Source organism: Panthera tigris, chromosome B3 (genome assembly GCF_018350195.1).
Source record: "Panthera tigris isolate Pti1 chromosome B3, P.tigris_Pti1_mat1.1, whole genome shotgun sequence".
In the NCBI taxonomy this organism is placed as follows: domain Eukaryota; kingdom Metazoa; phylum Chordata; class Mammalia; order Carnivora; family Felidae; genus Panthera; species Panthera tigris.
In genome coordinates this window covers 52,716,870-52,738,459 of record NC_056665.1, presented here as the reverse complement: position 1 = coordinate 52,738,459, position 21,590 = coordinate 52,716,870, and the positions used below count along the sequence as shown (strand labels likewise).

At 38.8% G+C, this 21,590-nt stretch overlaps 1 long non-coding RNA gene across 1 annotated transcript; it reads left to right on the top strand.

Annotated features, from left to right (window-relative positions):
* The first annotated feature begins 1,152 nt into the window (after positions 1-1,152).
* Positions 1,153-21,256, top strand: LOC122239470. The gene is made up of 3 exons (XR_006218631.1): positions 1,153-2,087; positions 6,943-7,103; positions 20,011-21,256. It is a non-coding gene; the product is annotated as an uncharacterized LOC122239470 (long non-coding RNA).
* Positions 21,257-21,590: the final 334 nt, after the last annotated feature.

Sequence of the window (21,590 nt, the reverse complement as noted above, 5' to 3'; positions counted from 1 at the left end):
GTGTGGATTTCCCCCCACCCCAAAAGAAAACACTCCAAATCTCTGAAACCGCAGGGTTTTTGACACGCTCTGCAACAGGACAACAGAAGACTGGCATGCAGGGTGGGAAAGAGGAGGATCTAAGTTGTGGACAAAATCAGAAGACCTAAAGACCGTGCTTTTTTTTTTTTTTTTTTTTTAATCTGCACAACAACGTGTCCCTCCTGACACTATTCACAGCATCTCTCAGACCCCTTGAAGACTGGGCAGCACAATGATAGGCTTGGTGCTATTTTAAAATCAGGCAGCACATGGAATGGGGCTATCCTTACATACTCCTCTCAGTGAGAGGACACTCCACCAGCCCCTAACAGAGTGGATACTCTCCTTTATTTAAATGTAGACGTTTCTCATTTCCAAAGATTAATATTTATAAAGTCATAACTTGTTGGGAATTATTCTGGCTATTCCTAATTACCATTAGGCTCATATGATAACAATGTATTCCCAAGTAAGTTTGGGAATTGGTCCAAAAATGCTAACATAGAAATAAGTGAGTAAAAACCATGTTTATTAAGACCTAGTACGATCAAATCAAGTAATACATGCTGGAAGACAAGGTCACACACTGATCAGAGCTGGGTTAGAACACAGTTCTTTTTGTTTTTTATTTGAGAGAGAGAGAGCCCAAGCTCTCTCTCAAGCTGACTCCACACTCACCTCAGAGCCCGATGTGGGGCTTGATCCCACAATTATGAGATAATGACCCAAGCCAAAATCAAGAGTTGGTCACTCAGCAGACTGAGCCACTCAGGCACCCCTAGAGCACAGTTCTAATCCAGTTCATGGATGGTTGAGAAACAGGAAAATAATATAAACTAAAAGATAATTATGAGCCAAAAAATAAAAATAAAAAGACAAATTCAAAGCTGGTTCAAAACCAAACACCAATCTAAATTCAACTAACAAATAGATGTAAATTAAATGAAAAAAAGCTTAAATAGTAATGCAAATTTCAGACAGGCAGAGTAAATGTTAACAGGAAATCCATTTAAGTGGTCCACTGATCTGGAGTTGTTACTGTCAACAGTAGGGATCCTAGTGGGTCATAATTCTGAAGAGAAAGTGGTTACATATTGGGAAAATAGGGTTAGAGACAAAACAATAACAGAATGCTGCAGCTTGTGTTTGACACAAATTGAAGTCAGAAGTAGAGCTATAACCATTTTTTTATGAAAATCAAGAAGAATAAACAGAAAAGAGTTCTTGATCCCCTTTCCACAAAAAAAGTAATAAAATGCCAGTAACAAGAAAAATGAAGTAATTAAGAGAATTCCTGAGCCCAGATAAACTCTCAGTTTGATTGGGGTGAGTGCCCAAACCAGGTTGTTCTAGGACAAGGCCCTTATAGTGGCTGTGGAAAGCAGTTGAGGACAGATACCCCGTGGTGCCTATTGTTGCGAGGGCAAGAAGTTGTGAAGACTCAGAAGACTGTGAAGAAAGGTTTCATTGTAAGGACTTTCAGCCTGAAGATATTCATCTCCTCCACCATCAGCCTTCTCTGTTCTCTCCTCTTGGGCTAGCAGTATGACACTAAACCTTGGGGCTTGTGCCTCATACTTACCTGGCAAATAATGAAGAGACTTCCTAAGAACCCCCCCAAATTTCCCAGTTCCATTACTGTAGGTGCCTAAATCAGGTTGCTACACAGTAAAGACCTGTTTTACTGAACACTGTCAGCTCAATTCATGGTTTCCCCAGCACCTCCCAGCCATGGCTTCCAAGAGGCCAAAACTCCTCTAGGAAAACGAAGGAAGTGCCTCTGCAATATTTAAGTCAAATGTTGGGACTCTGGAACAACAAGAAATGGAACCTGAGCAAAACTAATTGGAACATGACATGGACCTTACAGTAAAAGAATTTTTCTGGTAGAATTCTCAGCTACAAGAAAACATAGAATGTGGCTCAAGCTTAAACATTGTACTGGTAAATCTCACAGATCTAGACTTTCACTTAGTTTTTTTCTTTATCAGAATGGTCCAAAATTGTACTAAGTATCTAGGAGCAATGTACCTAGACACAGCATTAGCCTTGAAAATTCAAAAACAGTAAGTTATAAAACTGGGTAAGTCATATAGTAGAAAATGCCCCTCTTCAAGGCCATTCGCCAGAAACAGAATTTTGAACCTGGAAGGAACCTTAACAGGAGACCCAGGTTTAGGGTAATAATACCATCTGATAAAAGGAGGCACAGGGCCTTGGAAAGAGGCCAGTGCAATGAAGGGCCTTAAATTTTGAGGTTCTTTAGCTTCATGGTACATCACAGTGTTATTCATTTAAATAGTTGTTTACTGCATTGTGTTGATTCAGAGACTTTTCTACCTGGAAATATCAACTGGCTTGTGCATTGCCATACAGCTAATTGGTGGAAAATGTCAGGAATCAAGCCCAGTGTTTTGAACTGTGTTACCTATACCTGCTATATCGGCAACTATTTTGTATATACCCCTAATCATCCAAAGGACCTCATGCTTTTGGTTTCAGACAGCCAATAAAAAGGTCTTAATCATCTGGAACCTAGAAAGAAAATAAGCACTTCTAACGTTTAGAAGTAGAGTTACCTAGGACTTAGTCCAGACCTAAATGAAAGCCAGTGGATGATACATGGCACCATATGTCAGGCTGGTAACAATCTAGTTCTCTCCTACTTGTGCTCATTGTTGTTCTCCATTTCTTCCAGAATCAAGTGCCAGGGCTAATTAAATTCCTGATTAAAGCCCAAGGCATCACTAGGAGTTCAGCTAGTGAGCTGGCTGGGTATAAAGCACAAAATAGTCCCCCCTATTTGATTTCCAAAGATATTGGTATTAAATTGGTAGCACCATCTCTTATACTCCCCCAAATTACACATTCATTTATTCATTCATCATTTACTTATTTGTTCATTCAACATTTTTAAAAATTTTTTTAATGTTTATTTTTGACAGAGACAGAGCATGAGTGTGGAAGGGGCAGAGAGAGAGGGAGACACAGAATCTGAAGCAGGCTCCAGGCTCTGAGCTAGGCTCTGAGCTGTTAGCACAGAGCCCTATGCGGGGCTCAAATTCATGGACCATGAGATCATGACCTGAGCCAAAGCTGGACACTCAACCGAGCCATCCAGGTGCCCCCATTCATTCAACATTCTTAATGAGCGCCTTGGGAGGTGGGACATCAATTTCTCTTCTCAAGGAATTTATAATCCATTTGAGGAGATAAGAAATGATTTCATTAAAAAGAATTTAAGGTGGAGCAAGTGTAGGCAGAGCAGAGAAGGGGAGAGAGAGCTTTCTCAAGGTACACTTGATCCAGGCAGCTTTCATGGAGGAGGCAGAATCTGTAAGTCCTTAGAAGGAAATAGACACAAATCCCTCTTGATCTTGCCAGCCTGTGATTGAACAAAGAAATATCTCAGTGACACTGATGAGTAGGCATATTAGCCAGTTACTTAGAGACTTGTTAATTTTTTTAAAGATTTTTTAAACTAATCTCTACACCCAAGGTGGGGTTCGAACTCACAACCCTGACATCAAGAGTCACATGCTCCACTGACTGAGACAGCCAAGTGCCCTGGGACTTGTGAATTTCTGAAGTTTCCCAAAACAGAAGATAAATTATTGGGGACCTACCTAGCCTCCTCACAGCATGAGACCTGTTGGAGCCAGGTTTGGGCATGACAGATAGATGAGCATTTCTTCGGAGGCAATGGTTCACTTAGAATAGTGGCTCTCAGCCACATTAGACCCAAATGCCTCTTTTTATAACAATTTATAACTCTCCCTTTGTTATGCTCAAATGAAAACCATAAATAATGTAATCTGCCTACATACAGAATTTCCCCTTCAAAATCCATAATTTCAAAAAAAATTATAAATAAGTACTCACTGTGTTATAATCAAAGAGCAAGAAAAGCAATTTTATAGTAAAATATTAAGTATTTAAATACCTGGAAAATTGTGTACACAGCTACAGTGGAAGACCTAATGAGTAGTTAGATGTCTGCACCTATGTGTAGACTCAAATACTGTGATTGGCATTGCTAGGAACAATTCTCAGTAACGTCCTGAACAAAATGTACCACCTTCATTCAATTTTGCATTCCTAGAGAAATTCAGTTTATGTTAAAACTGAAAAAAAAATCCTTCATGTTTATATGTAAGATGGAGTTGCATGCTAGACCCAGATAATTACGAACAGGGTTTTCATGGACATAAATATCTAGTGGGACGTTTGAATGTCATGTTGACAGTACCTTGCGGTATAGAGTATCCCGACCATGGCAGAACATCTGACACCCCCATCCAGTGGCACTCCCACTCCCATCATTGTGACAAATTGTGATAGTGACAAATGCCTCCATAAATTCCCAAAATTACCTATTAGGAAGTCAAACTACCCTTTTTGGGAAGCCTAGTTACAAGGCAGGTGTGTGTGTGTGCATGCGCGTGTGTGCACGCATGTGTTTGGGTGTGTGTAGGTTATATGTTTCTTCCAACAGCTCGAGGTAGGGACCACCTTCTCACTCTATTGCCCTCTGAAATGGTTAATTTTATGTGCCAGCTTGTGTGCCATGGGGTGCCCAGATATTTGGTCAAACATTCTGAGTATTTCTGTGAGTGTGTTTTGGGATGGGATTAGCATTTAAATTCATAGACTGAGTAAGGCAAATTGCCCCTTCCAATGTGGGTGGTTCTCATCCAATTAGCTGAAGGCCTGAGTAGAACAAAAAGGCTAACTCTCCCTAGAGTAAGAGAGAATTCCTCCTGCCTGATTGCCTTAGACTGGGACATCAACTTTTTCCTGCCTTAGGACGCAGACTGAAACACTGGCTCTTTCTGAGTCTCAAGACTACTAGCTACTTCACTGGAACCACATCATCAGATCTCCTGAGTCTCCACCTTGCCAACTCATGCTGCACATCTTGTCAGCCTCCATAATCACATTAACCCAATTCCTTATAGTATATATATAAACTATATATATATATATATATATATATATATATATACACACACACACACACACACACACACACACATATGTATAATATAAATAGCATATATATTATGTAGTATATATAATTCTTTATAATATATACTATACATATATAATATATAATTTACATATATAAGTGCATATAAAACCTGTCTATATATACATCATATATATATATATATATATATATATATACATACATATGTATGTATGTATACAGCCAATAGTATGGGATACTTCTGTTTCTCTGAAGAGTTCTGACTAATAAATTCCTGTTCAAGTCTGAGCAATGTCCTTGCCTTGTACTGCCTTCTGCCCTCTGGTCCCCCACTCCAGGAGGGTCCACCATAAAACAGTCTAAAGCACTATATCAGGAGGCCCCAGCTGCAGCTCATAGGACCCCACCTGAAACTCAGCATGAATCAAGCAATGGCAAACAGAAAGGGGAGAGGACTCCAACAAGGCACCCTTTAGAGCTGACTGTCCAGTGTCTGCTTGGACATTCAGGCTTGGGTCCTTTTATGAAACAGGGAGGGAGGGCTTTTAGGGGAAGACATGGTATTAACAGTGCTCCCAAAGAAGTGTAACAGGAAGGTCAACAAGGCCAGGGCCCAAAGATGGAAATTTTACAAAGTAAGCAGATATAGGGAACCTTCTTCAAACACTACCCGCGGTGGAGAAAGTTTCTCAAGGAGGCACCCTCTCTCACTGAGCAGAGGGGATGGAGGTATTTCGATTACTTTGATTACTCCCCCTTCTAAATAAATGAATGAATTCTATGGTCAGGAAAGGAGTCTCAGAAAGAAAGTATAGCAAGAGTGCTTCATTTTATCACAACTTCAATCATTCAAAAATGTATTGAATGTTTACTGTATGTTAGGTTTGCTTTAAGTTCTGAGACTATAATGATGAGGAAGATGTAGACCTATACTCAAGGAGCTCACAGACTGGCAAGAAGACAGACAGATGAAAAGGCAATTATAAAACAATGGGCTGTACCACCAGGATGTGTAAACACAATTGCAGTGGGGGCTCCTAGTTGGGGCAGCTAACCCTTCCAGAGAGGTGGGGTCAGGAGTGAGGAAGGCTCACCAGAGGGAACACCAGAGGTAGGTTTTGAAGAATGAATGAAAGTTAACCAGAGGGAGAAGGGGGAGAGGGCACAAAAGGCAGAGATGAGTACTGTAATAGCATGAAACAGAGGAGAGGCGCCTCCCAGAAGCTAGAAGAAAGGATATAAGGTAGAAGTGTGGAGTGGCAAGAACTAGGCTAGAAAGAGAAGGCAGGAGTTGGATCATGGAGGCGCTGTGTGGGCCATGCTAGCATGCCTGGTTTTCATTCCAAAGGCAACAGGAAGCCATTGAAATATTTTAAGCAGGAGAGTGGCACAGTCAGAGTTGTCTAATAAATATATCACTCAGACTGAAGAATTTAGTCTGGTTGCATAAACTAGCAGACCAGGAGCAGGAGGAACACTCAGGAAAGTGTTGCAGTAATTTGATTGAGGTGTTTATCAGGACCCAAGTTAAGGCACAAGTCAGAGAGGAAGGAAGGGGTATAAAGAATATCAAGCAAAGATTTGCACACACACACACACACACACACACACACACACAACTGATCGACAAAACATGAAAACATCTTGCTATAACTAATAAAGCAATAAAAAGTAAATTGATATGGGGTGTCTAGGTGACTCAGATGGTTAAGCATCTGACTTTGGCTCAGGTCATGATCTCATGGTTTGTGGGTTCGAGTCCTGCATTGGGCTCTATGCTGACAGCAGAGTCTGCTTGGGATTCTCTCTCTTCTTCTCTCTCTGCTTCTATTTCTCTCAAAGTAAATATACATTAAAAAAAATTAAGTGATATGGTACTTTCTTCCACTGACTTCATAAAGGTTTTTGTTTTGTTTTGTTTTGTTTTTAAGGAATACAAGAACAGGAGACTTGGGGAAAGTTTGGATGTGCCAAGTTTGAGGTCCCTGTGGGTCTCCAAATGGAACCACACCACTGGTAGTTGGCCCTGTGGGTCTAGCACTCAGAAGAGAGGCCCTGTCTGCCGAGAAATTTTGGAAGTCATCTATGTTAGGTGATGGTCAGAAGCTTTGGAAGTAGGTTAAATCACCAAGGGAGAGTCTGTACAGAGGAAGTAGGGCAAAACCCTGGAGAACACTAGCAATCAAGGTGAATAGAGATTAAAGAACAGTTGAAGGAGCCTAAGAAGGAATGGTCAAAAAAAATAGGAGAGAACATAGGAGAAAATAATGTCAAGGAAGCCAGGATGGGAAGGAATGGCAAGAAGGAGGGAGTGGTGAAGACCACCAAAGGTTGCAGAGAGGTCAAGTAAGATTAACCTTCACACTGAAAAGTATGCACTGTATTTAGCAAACAAGTCCTCAGTGACTTGTTTCTTCTATTTTGTTTATTACTTATTTCACCCCCCACTCCCTTTGTATTAATTAGTTAGAGTTGCTATTCAATTCTTTTATTTTCCTTGTTAATCTGGGATCTCTACATAGGGTGACAAAATGGATATCTTCCGTTATATGAAGATAAGAGTCCAACTGTTTCCCCCCCAAAATGCTGTTCTTTTTCCTCTGAAGGATGAATCCTTTAGAATGCTTTCACTTCCCACTCTCACACCAAAATGAGACCTGTGGTAAAGTTTTCCTTCCCCTCTTTCTTCTTTAGTACTTTTAGTTCCAGGCTATTATTAGCATTTCCCTTCAAATATGTCTTTTCTATTTTGAGTGCTTCTATTACACATCCCCAAATACTCTATTATTATCCATATGAGTGTAACTAGTTATATATTGTAAGGATTCTTGCTCATCACAGTTTGTTTCCTTTTTATCCTCCCTCCATCTTGAAGCCTTTAAACTGATTCATTTATTATTTGGTTAGATCTTTTATTAAAATCTTTTTTACTGATGGAAGATGTGGGTGACACATCCTTTGAATCTTTGCATATCTTCAAATGTATTTCTTTAACTCTGACAGGGGAACAATGTCTTGCTACAGGATTTTTGGTATGAACTATTTTTTTCCTTAGTAATCTTCACATGATTCACCTCAATCTTCTCTGCTTCAAGTGTTACAAAAGAGAAAGTTGATGCCCCCATGATCCTTCTTCCTCTGTAAGTAACTTGTACTTTCTTTCTGGAAAATTGTAATATTTTCTTTTTATCCTTAGACTTCAGGCATTTACCAAGCTATGACTCATTTGTCTTGCCCAGAACTTGCCAAAATCTTCCAATCAGCAGACTTGGGTCTTTTTTTAGCTTGGGGAATTTATTTTCTACTACTTAAGTATTATCTCTCTCTTTTCTATCTACTTAATTTGCAGATCTTGTCTTTTGGCTTCAGAAAGTTTTGTGGTTTTTTTTTTTTTTTGGTGTTCTACTGAAATCTTTACATCCTAATGTTATTATTATTTTTTAAAGTTATTGTTCTCTAGTGGCTTGGTTGTATGCAAGCCTCTTTTCTAAGAGTATTGCTGGGCTCCTTAGGTATCATAGTAATGTTTTCTGCTCTCTGGGATCAATGCCAATCACTGGGGTGCTTTAAGAGGGGCAGACCCACAAGTGGTGGGTAGTTTTACCCCAGCCATGGCCCCAGGAGGAAGACTCTCATTTCCCAGTTTTCTTATATTGCCCAGTCTTGGGAATGGAGGTAGAGCACAGGGAACCTGTACAATCCCTCTCCCTCAAAGACATCCAGCTGGGTCTCTTTGCCAGGATACCTACTGGTGCCCAGATATTGGGGTCTTCTTCTGATCACAGAAGAAGGGGAAGTTTGAAGACTATGTGCTTATATGCACAGCTTTAAGAAAGCAACACACATTCCATTCAAGAACATATCCCAGAGTGACATGAGCAAGATGGCAGAGTGGGAAGACCTTCTTTATCCACAAACACATTTGTTCAGCAGCAATTCACAGACAAGTTCCTTTTGTGAGAAGTTCAGAAACTAATTGAAAGGTTTTGCACCCCAGGCAAACATGAAGCCAGGGTCACTGTAGCCAGGAGGGAAATTCAGGACATAATTTTTGCCAGAATTCTTACCCCCAGCACAGTACCATATGATCAGCAAGAGACTCCCTAGGTCCTAGGTTTTCACAGGGAGGGAAAGAGTTAGTTCATTCATCCAATGGTCCAACTTTTCCAAAAAGGGCTCCCCAGAGAATTGGCTTCTGTCTTGCCAGTCTTGGGGCTCTTATGAGCCCAACACAGTCTAGCCACTCAGAGGGGAACAGAGACAATGACTTGGACTGGGAAATCCCATGGCATCTCCCCCTCTGCTCAGCACAGAGAAAGCAAGCTAAACCATAGCTGCCTGCTTCTCCCTGGCAAGGGAAAGAGCTGGTTCAGGCTTCCAACACCACAACTTTTCTGGGAGCTTCCCAAAGGACTGGTTCTAACTTGCCTGTCTTGGAGTTCTGATATGACCTGACATAATCTGACTGCCTGGGGGCTAGTGAGAACAGCTACAGAGATTTGGGTTGACAGTCACCATAGTATACCTTCCTGGTTCAGCACAGAACAAGCAGAGATAGATAGATAGATTGATAGATAAATAGATAGATAGACAGTTCCAAGATTCTCCCTGAGGAAGGAAAAATTGGACAGATGGTCCCAAGTTTGGCTTTGATGGCTTCAATCTCACTTGTTCCAGTGCACTGATAGGACCCAGCATACTCTAGACATCTAGGAGCTGCAAAGAACATAGAAAGTGGGTTAGATTAGCACAAAAGATTGGGAGGTCCCTAGAATCTCTGGCAAGGCTGATTGGTGTGGGTCTTCTCCTGTACACAGCCAGTCTGGGAGAGGTGGCTATTTTGTCTACTGCAGACCAACCCAGCATCAAGGAAAATGAAGGATCAGGCAAAGATGTCACAAAGGAACACAATAAATCTTCACAAAACAATCCTAATGAAATAGAGTTATATGCTATGCCTGACAGAGAATTCAAAATAACTTGTCATAAAAATGCACACTGAGGCCATGAGAATATGAATAAAGTGATAATTTCAATAAAGAAATAGAAAATATAAAAAAGGACAAATAGAAATTATGGAGCTGAAGAACACAATAGCTAAACTTAAAAATTCACTAGAGCTGGTTCAAAAACAGACTAGATCAAATAGAAGAAAGGGTCAGTGAATCTTAAGATAAGTCATAGGAAATAATTCAGTCAGAAGAGAAAAAGGGGGTGGGGGTGGGGGAAGAATTAAAGAGTGTAGAAAGCTTAAGGGACTTATGAGACATCACTAAACAAGCTGACATACACATTGGGGGAATTCCAGAAGGAGAAAAGAGACAAAGGACCAAGAAGCTTATTCAACGAAATAACAGCTGAACATTTCTCCCCAGGTCTGGGTAAGGAAATGGATATCCAAGTCCAAGAAGCCCAAAAAAGATCAAAAAAGAAGAAGCAAAAAAAAAAAAAATCACACTGAGACACATTATAGTCAAATTGTCAAAATTCCAAGACTATCATATTCATAAGATAGTCATAAGACTATCAGTGATTTCTTAGCAGAAACCTTGCAGGTTAGAAAGAAGTGGTATGATAAATTTTAAGTACTCAAGGGGAAAAAAAATACCAACCAAGAATACTGTACCCAACAAAACTATCCTGCAAAATGAAGCTGAGATAAAGACTTTCAGACAAAAGGTAAAGGGAGTCCATCACCATTAGACCTCCTTACAAGAAATACTAAAGGAAGTTCTTCAAGTTGAAATGAAAAGGCACCAGACATCAGCACAATAGCATAAGAAAGTATAAAATGTGTTAGTAAAGGTAAATATATATGCAAATACAGAATACTGTGTTACTGTAATGGTAGTAGGTAAATTAGTTTTAATCCTAGTATAAAAAAGACAAAAGTATTAACTATAACTAACAATTCATTAAAAAAGAAACAGTATGAATAGATATAATTGTGACAACAACAAAGAATGTGAAAAGATGCTTGAAGATTGGAGAGGTCCAACTCCTGAATTCCAGGGCACTCTCAGAGCCCCACAAGGAGATAGAAAATTATGAATAGGACTGAGTTTAAGTTTCCTACTACTTCTGTGGGAAACATGGGTGTTCAAATAAAAATTGAGTTTTATAAAGTAAAAAAAAATAATAAAATTAAAATTAAAAAAAAGAATGTGAAGAGAGAAGTTATAGCGTAAAGTTTTTATATGTGATTGAACAACTTAAAATAGACTGTTTTTATGAGCTTAAAATAGATTGTTATAATTATGAGATATTTTACGTAAGCCCAAAGTAACCACCAACACCAAAAATACCTATAGAAATTACACAAAAGAAAAAGAAAAGAATTTTAAAAATATCAATACTATGGGGTGCCTGGGTGGCTCAGTCTGTTAGGCATCCAACTTCAGCTCAGGTCATGATCTTGCAGTGTATGAGTTTGAGCCCGATGTCAGACTCTGTGCTGACAGCTCAGCGCCTGGAGTCTGCTTCAGATTGTGTCTCCTTCTCTCTGCCCCTCCCCTGCTCACACCTCTGTCTCTCTGTCTCTCTCTCAAAAGTAAATAAACGTTAAAAAAATTTTTTTTAAATATCAATACCAAAAAATCAACAAAATACAAAATAAGACAGCAAGAGAGGGAAAGACACAAAAAGAATTACAAGACTAACAGAAAACAAAATGGCAATATTAAATCCTTGCCTACAAGTAATTTAAATGTGAATGGATTAAACTCCCCAATCAAAAGACATAAAGTGGCTGGATAGATAAGAAAAAAAGACCCAACAATATGCTATCTATAAGAAACTCAATTTAAATTTAAGTACATACATAGGCTGAAAGTGAAGAGATGGGAAAAGAGAGTCCATACATATGGTAACCAAGAGAGAACAGAGGTGGCTATAGATATACCACACAAAATAAACTTTGAGTCAAAAACTATTAGAAGAAACAAAGAGCATTATATGAGGATAAAAGGGTCAATTTACTAGGAAGATATGACAATTATAAATATATAATTGCACCCAATATTAGAACACTTCAGTATATAAGGCAAACATTGACAGAACTGTAGGGAGAAATAAATAGCAACACAATAATAGCAGGAGACTTCAATACTTCACTTTTAATAATGAATAGAACATTCAGACAGAAGACCAATAAGGAAACACAGGATTTGAACAACACTGTGGACCAAATGAACCTAAGAGGCATATCTAACCAACAGCAGGAGAACATACATTCTTCTCAAGTACACATGGAATTTTCTCCAGGATAGATCACATGTTAGGTTACAAAACCAGGCTTAACAAGTTTAAGAAGACTGAAATCATACCAAGTATCTTTTATGAAATGAATCTAGAAATCAATACCAAAAGGAATCTGTGAAATTCACAGATATGTGGAAATTAAATAACATACTCTTTTGTTAATGTTTATTTATTATTTTTGAGAGAGAGAGCAGAGTGTGAGCAGGGGAGGGGCAAAGAGAGGGAGACACAGGATCTGAAGCAGCCTCCAGGATCTGAGCTGTCAGAAGAGAACCTGATGTGGAGCCCAAACCCGTGAACCAGGAAATCATGATCTGAGCTAAGTTGGATGCTCCAAAGTGCTTCAAAGTTGAACACCACTCAGACACCCCTAAGCAACATATTCTTGAACAAAAATTGGTTCAAAGAAGAAATCAAAAGGAAATTAGAAAATACATCAGGTCAAACCAACAACAACAACAACAAAAAAACCCTATGACTCACCAAGATTTATGATATGTAGCAAAAGCAGTACTAAAAGGGAAATTTGTTGAGAGTAAAAAGAAGAAGGGATAGAGAGAATAAAGATCTCAAATAAACAACCTAACTTTACACCTCAAGGAGCTAGAAAAAGAACAAACTCAGCCAAAAATTAGCAAGGAAATAACAAAGATTGGCGCAAAAATCAATGAAACAGAGAATAAGAAATTAATTTAAAAAACAAAAACAAAACAGGTTCTCCTGGGTGGCTCATTCAGTTAAGCATCTGATTTTTGGTTTTGGCTCGTGTTGTGGTCTCACAGTTTCATGGGTCTGAGCCCTGGAACAGGCTCTGTGCTGACAATGCAGAGCCTGCTTGGGATTCTCTCTCTCTCTTGTTCTCTCTCTCTCTCTCTCTCTCTCCTACTCCCTCTCTCTCTCTCGCTGTATCCCTCCCTCACTCACACTGTCTCTGTCTCTCTCAAATTAAATAGGTTAAAAAATTAAATTATATTAAATTAAAAACAAAAACAAAAACTGGGGTGCCTGGCTGGCTCAGTTGGTTACACTCCAACTCTTGATTTGGACTCACATCATGATCTCACAGTTGTGGGTTCAGTCCCATGTTGGGCTCTGTGCTTGGCATGGAGCCTGCTTGGGGTTCTGTCTCTCCTTATCCCTCTGCCCCCCCACATCAAAACAAAAACAACAACAATAACAACAACAAAATGAAACCAAGAAATGGTTCTTTCAAGAACCAAAGATAAATGAAATTGAATAATCCTTAGATAGACTAAGGAAAAAAGAAGGCTAAAATAAATAAAATCAGTAATGAAAGAGGAGACATTACCTCTGATGCCACAGAAATAAAAGAGGATCATAACAGGCTACTATGAACAATCATGCAGCAACAAATTGAATAACCTAGAAGAAATGGATAAATTCCTAGAAACATACAACCTACCAAGACTGAATCATAAAGATATAGAAAATCTAAACAGACCTATAATTAGCATTCAGGTTGAATCAGTAATTAAAAACCTCCTAATAAACAAAAGCCCAGGACCAGATGGCTTCACTGGTGAATTCTACAAAACATTTAAAGAATTAATGCCAATCCTCAAACTTTTAGAAAAGATTGAAAAGAAAGGAACACTTTCACACTCATTTTATGGGCAGCATAACCCTGATACCAAAAGCAAAGACACCATATATGAAAAAATAAAATTGTAGGGCAATATCCCTGATGAATAAAGATGCAAAAATGTTCAGTGAAATACTTACAAATTGAATCCAGCAGCACACTAAAAGGATCATACACCAAAGCCAAGTGGAATTTATCCCTGGGATACAAGGATGTTTCAACATATAAAATTCAATTAATGAGATACCTCATGTTAACAGAATAAAGGATAAAAATCACATGATTGTCTCCAGATGAAAAAATGTTTTTGACAGAATTCAACATCATTCCATGATAAAAACTCTCACCAAACTAGGAATAGAAGGAAATTACCTCAATATAATAAAGGACATATATGAAAACCCACAGCTAATATCAGACTCAATGGTGAAGAACTAAAAGCTTTTCCTCTATCATCAGGAGCAAGGCAAGGATGCCCACTTTCACCACTTCTGTTCAACATGTTACTGAAAGTACTAGCTAGAGCAAATGGGCAAGAAAAATAAATGTCATCTAAATCAGAAAAGAGGAAGTCCCTATTTGCAGACAACATGATCTTATATGTAGAAAACACTAAAGACTCCATGAAAAACCGTTAGAACTAATAAACTAATTCAGTAAAATTGCCAGATACAAAATCAACATACACCACCAAAAAACTGCTAGAACTGATTCATGAATTCAGCAAAGTTGCAGGATATAAAATCAATGCACAGAAATCGATTGCATTCCAATACACCAACAATGAAGCAATAGAAAGAGAAATCAAGGAATCAATCCCATTTGCAATTGCACCAAAAATCATAAAATACCTAGGAATAAATCTAACCAAAGAGGTGAAACATCTATACACTGAAAACTATAGAAAGCTTATGAAAGAAATTGAAGAAGACACAAAAAAATGGAAAAATATTCCATGCTCCTGGATAGGAAGAACAAATATTGTTAAAATGTCAATACTACCCAAAGCAATCTACATATTCAATGCAATACCTACCAAAATAATACCAGCATTCTTCACAGAGCTAGAACAAACAAAATTCCTAAAATATGGAACCAGAAAAAAACCTGAATAGCCAAAGCAATCTTGAAAGAGAAAACCAAAGCAGGAGGCATCACAATCCCGGACTTCAAGATGTATTACAAAGCTGTAATCATCAAGACAGTATGGTACTGGCACAAAAACAGACACACAGAATAGAGAACCCAGAAATGGACCCAAAACTATATGGCCAACTAATCTTTGACAAAGCAGGAAAGAATATCCAGCGGAATAAAGACAGTCTCTTCAGCATGTGGTGCTGGGAAAACTGGACAGAAACATGCAGAAAAATGAACCTGGACCACTTTCTTACACCATACACAAAAATAAACTCAAAATGGATGAAAGACCTAAATGTAAGACAGGAAGCTATCAAAATCCTTGAGGAGAAAGCAGACAAAAACTTTTTTACTTTTACCACAGCAACTTCTTACTCAACACGTCTCCTGAGGCAAGGGAAACAAAAGCAAACATGAACTATTGGGGACCTCATCAAAATAAAAAGCTTCTGCACAGTGAAGAAAACAATCAACAAAACTAAAAGGCAACCGATGGAATGGGAGAAGGTATTTGCAAACGACATATCAGATAAAGGGTTAGTATCCAAAATCTGTAAAGAACTTATCAAACTCAACACCCAAAAAACAAATCATCCAGTGAAGAAATGGGCAAAAGACATGAATAGACACTTCTCCAAAGAAGACAACCAGATGGCCAACCGACACATGAAAAAATGCTCCACATCACTCATCATCAGGGAAATACAAATCAAAACCACAATGAGATACCACCTCACACCTGTCAGAATGGCTAACATTCACAACTCAGTCAACAACAGATGTTGGCGAGGATGCAGAGAAAGAGGATCTCTTTTGCACTGCTGGTGGGAATGCAGACTGTTGCAGCCACCCTGGAAAACAGTATGGAGGTTCCTTAAAAAATTAAAAATAGAACTACCCTACAACCCAGCAATTGCACTACTAGGTATTTATCCAAGGGATAGAGGTATGCTGTTTTGAAGGGGCACATGCACCCCAATGTTTATAGCAGCACTATCAACAATAGCCAGAGTATGGAAAGAGCCCAAATGTCCACTGATGAATGAATGGATAAGAAGATGTGGTGTGTGTGTGTGTGTGTGTGTGTGTGTGTATCCCAGTGTGTATGTCACTGGGATTTTAATAGAGGTATATATGATATATATAATATATACATACATATATACACACACACAATGGAGTATTACTCAGCAATCAAAAAGAATGAAATCTTGCCATTTACAACTATGTGGATGGAACTAGAGGGTATTAGGCTAAGAGAAATTAGTCAGAGAAAGACAAATATCATATGACTTCATTCATATGAGGACTTTAAGATAAAAAACAGATGAACATAAGGAAAGGGAAGCAAAAATAATATAAAAACAGGGAGGGGGACAAAACATAAAAGACTCTTAAATATGGAGAACAAACAGAGGGTTACTGGAGGGGTTGTGGGAGGGGGGATGAGCTAAATGGGTAAGGGACTTTAAGGAATCTACTCCTGAAATCATTGTTGCACTATATGCTAACTAACTTGGATGTACACTAAAAAAATAAATTAAATAAAAAATAAGCAAAATAAACATACAAAAAATTAGTTGTATTTCTATACACTAACAACAAACTTTCTGAAAAAGAAACTAGTAAAACAATCCCATTTACAATAGCGCCAAAAAGAATAAAACACTTGGGAATAAATCTAACTAAGGAGGTAAAAGACTTCTTTACTGAAAACTACAAAACACTAATGAAAGAAATAAAATACAACATAGAAACACATTTCAAGGTCATGGATTTGAAGACTTAATATTCTTGAAAATGTCCATACTATCCAAAGTTCTCTACAGATTCAAAGCAATCTCTATTAAAATCCCAATGACATTTTTTACAGAAATAGAAAAAACAATTCTAAAATTCATACAGAACAACAAAAGACTATGAACAGCCAAATCAACCTTGAGAAAGAAGAATAAAGCTGGAGTCATCACACTTTCTGATTTCAACACAGTGTATATAAAGGTACAATAATCAAAACAGCATAGTACTGGCAAAAGGAAAGACGTATAGACAAATGGAACAAAATAGAGAACACAGAAATAAATCCATACATATGTAATTAACAAGTGTGACAAGAATATGCAATGGGAAAAGAATAATCTCTTCAACAAACAGTGTTGAGAAAACTCGATGTAAATATACAGAGGAATGAAACTGGATTCTTATCTTACACCATACACAAAAATCAACTCAAAATGGATTAAAGACTTAAATTTAAGACCTGAAACTGTAGAACTCCTAGAAGAAATAGTGAAAAAGCTTCATGACAGTGGTCTTGGTAATAATTTCATGATCTGACACAAAAGCAGGCAGCAAAAGCAAAAATAGACAAGTGGGACTACATCAAACTAAAAAGCTTCCTCACAGCAAAAACAAACAAACAAAAAAATCCAATCAACAGACTGAAAAGGCAACATATGAAATGGGAAAAAATATTTTCAAACCATATATCTGATAAAGGGTTGGCCTCCAAAATATATAAAGAACCCATATAACTCAGTTGCAAAAACAAAAATCCTAATAACCCAATTAAAAATGGGCTAAGTACTTGAGTAGATATTTCCCCCAAAGAAGCCACACAAATGGCCAATAGGCATATAAAAAAATGCTCAACATCACTAATCATCAGGGAAAGGCAAACCAAAACAACGAGATATTACCCTCACACCTATCAGAATGGCTATTACCAAAACAAAACAAAAGACAACAAGTGTCATAGAGAAATTGGACACTGTCGGTGGAACTGTCAGATGGTGCAGCTGCTATGGAAAACAGTATGGAGTTTCCTCAAAAAATTAAAAATAGAACTATCACATGACCCAGCAATCCCACTCTGGGTATTTATGCAAAAGAATTGAAATCAGGATCTTGAAGAGATATCTGCATTCTAGCGTTCATCGCAGCACTATTCACAATAGCCAAGATGTGGAAACAACTTAAATATCCATTGACAGATGGGAAAAGAAAATGTGGCATATACATACCTGAAATATTACTTATCCTTAAAAAAGAAATTCTGCAATATGAGACAACATGGATGAGCCTTGAAGACATTATGCTAAGAAAGCCCATCATAGAAAGACAAAGACCACATGATTTTACTAATATGAGGTATCTAAAACATTCAAATTCATAGAATCAAAGACTGGAATTAATAGTTGTTGGGGAGTGGGGTAAGGAGGAAATGGGAAGTCACTAATGAAAGGACATAATGTTTTATTTAAGCAAGATAAGTTTTAGAGATCTGCCATACAACATTGTACCTATATGCAACAATACTGTATCATACAACTAAAAATTTGCTAAGAGAGGAGATCTTGTGTAAGTGTTCTTACCACAATAACATAATTTTTTTAAAAAAGAAACAGGGTAAAATGACATGTGAGAATAATTCATTCCTAATAACTTGGTCAGACTTTAAAACGAAAGAAGGAAGAAGGGAAGGAAAGAAGGAAGGAAGGGAGGGAGGGGTGGGTGAAAGAGAGGGGAAGGGAGGGGAGGAGAGGGGAGGGAGAGAGGAAGTAAAGAGTAGGAGAGATATAGCCTAATATCTCACAGTTATGCACATCTCTTAAAAAAGAAGTCATCTCAGTTCAGAGTCTGTAGTCTGACCTGCGTTCCCCCTGGCTGGGGACAGTCCTCCAGTCCCTGGTTCTGCAGATGGAGTGCCATCTCTCCAGACTTGGCATTGCAGGAATCCCTTTTAGTCTCTTTCACTTAGACTTTGGAGAGGTGAGGCACATCTAATCTTGCTTGTCATTCTGGCTTCTGACCTCAAGGAGGAAAAGCTTTGGTCTCTCAATCCCCAAATTCACCTTTTGTTCAGGTTCCATATTCATCTCTGAGATGTAGGGATGACAGTTCCCCTACCTGGTCTCCAGGAAATTGTTCTGACATCATTGCTTTCCCTGAACCCTCCATAAAATGCTAGGCTGGGGACTGGCTTTCTCTCTCTTGCGTAGTTTACATATTCTAGCAATTAGTGCTTGCCCCGCCTTTGTTTTTAAGTCTTGGAGCCAAGCCGCTCTAAGCCCTTTTCCATTTCATCAGTTTGAATCCTTTCCCTGCCCTGTTTTTCCACTTCCTGTCCATCATCTTGAGCATTCCTGACTGGCCCTAGATTTGGGTCAAGAAGGTTCCCACTTTCAATGAAGAGAGTGTGGATGAATGCTGGTGTGGTTTCAACAGTGTGATCTTGAGCAAGTCACTTAAACTTCGTGAGCCTCACTTTCTCATCTGTGAAATGGTTATAAGATCTCCCCTGCTCACTTCACAAGCTTATTATAGGGCTCAAATGACATGAGAAAGTACTTTGAAAACTGAAGTGCCCTACACTGTGTAAAGCTTTATTTTGTCCTTTCAAAAACAGTGGTTCAAGTTTCTTAAGTGGGGCTTTGCAGTATTATTTCCATGGATTTAGCCATTTCGAAGCTACTGGTAGAGCTTTTCTTTATAAGTTCATTCTGTCTCTGAAAACAATTGCTTTTTTATTTACTGAAAGGCCATAACTCTGGGTGAAAAAGAAGGCTTCTCTCCACTGTCTGATATGATTACAATTTAAAGTTCACTACTACTAGACTTGCAGACCTGTCTTTGACACTAATCAGGATTCTTACACCATACACATCAGGTGGCTGATGTGGTAGACATGGAGATGCGCCCCACTTCTCCTTTCAAGAAAGGACTTGCTGTCCAGCTGCAGGGAGTGAGGTCAGGGTATGCCTCAGCTTTGAAAATCACCTGGCCCAAGGTCACACCCTTCCTGGGGCAGCCAACATCTGCCCTGTGACTGGGTGAGATTGGGGTGAGATCTAAGCCTATTCTGGCCTGACAAGTGACACTGTGTTGGGCAACACTGGATTCAGAGCTCCCCATGCAGTTGGCTGAGGCTTTGCAAGACTGCATTGAGTTGGACTTCATCCTCTACCCAATCCTACTTCCTCTCTTTCCTTCACAGATGCTGATCCCTAATAAACATCTTGCACACCGGATTCCATCTCAGCATCTGTTCCAGAGAACCCAACCTATAATAATCGGCTATGATGTACCAGTAAGGCAGAATGGGTGGGGTGGGGAGGGGCATGTATATTGAAAACCAAGAAAATAAGGAAAATACAGGAAGGGTAGAGGGACAATTTGAAAGAGCCCTGCTGTACAACCTCAGACAGATCCATGTCTAACAATGATTGGGTGACTCAGATACTGTACTTATGATAGGTGGAAATCTGTTGTTATTTGCCTAACTTAGAACAGGATTTCATAAGGGAAGCAATATCTTGTATTCTTATTCCCAGTGCTAGAGATGACCTGATTTGATGATCTCACCTTGAAGTACCAAAGGCTGACTTCTCAAAAAATGCAAATATCTGCTGGGTATCATAAAATAACCCCACCTAGTATCAAGATTAGCCAAATCACCTAAATGTTAGTCATGGTTCTATGTTTCAACTATCTTTAAATGTGCAATGAAAGAGAAAAATAGCATTTTCTAGAACTCATTGTCTTCTTATTTCATTTGGAAAGATGGGTTTGAAGGTTGAGATTTAGCCTGGTAGAGGTCAGAGATAGTTTCTGTAGTGACAGAAGCCACTGCAAATCCTGGCAATAAAAGGTAATCCTTGAAAATGAAAATATGTCATCTGTCAACCCAACCCTCCACCCCTGCACACACTTAAAACCCCTAACTAACTTCCCATTGTTCTTATAATAAAAACCTCAGTCCTACATGGTCCCACCCAGAGTCTGGCCCCTAACTTAGTCTCCAGCCTTATTTCATTCCCTTTTCCTCCTTGCCCCTTATGTTCTTTATGCTACAGCCACATTGGCCTTCTTGTGGTTCCTCAAATAAACCATGTTGCCTCCTGTCATAGGATCTCACACATGCTATCCCCTCTGCCTATGACTCTCCCACCCACACCAACACCTAGTTAACTAGGTGACCCCACACCCTACATCTAGGATAGGTTCCTCAGTGATATGATCTCACAGAATCACACTCCTTTCTTTAGGACATCTATCTCTTTATGTCATTTAGAATTATATCCTCATGCAATTACTTGGCTAATTCCATCTCCCCACTTAGACCACAGGCTTCAGGAAGGCAGGACTGATGTCTGGTTTTGCTCTCCATCCTATTCTTATCTTCTAGCACAATTCCTGGCAGATAGGAAGCACCCAATTTGTTGAATAAATGAATAAATGAATGAGTGAATGAACAAAGAAATTTCTGGAGTTTTTTTTGTTTGTTTGTTTGTTTTTGGTTGGGAGGCTTGAAGTTTCGTGCAGTTAAAATGTAGAAATGGAGAGTTAAAAACCAGACATGGTTGGGTGGAAGATGTGTTTGGTAGCAACTATCATGGAGATTTTCTCCCTAACCCCTGGCCAGAGGGCAGGATGGGGGTGGGGAGGCAGCACAGCACCATCAGGAGTCACAGCATACCTGCCAACCTCATCACAGAGGATCAAAATACCCAACTTCCAGGCCTTAGAGTAAGTGAAAATTATTCACTTTACAGGAGGAAATGCTGTGGAATTAAA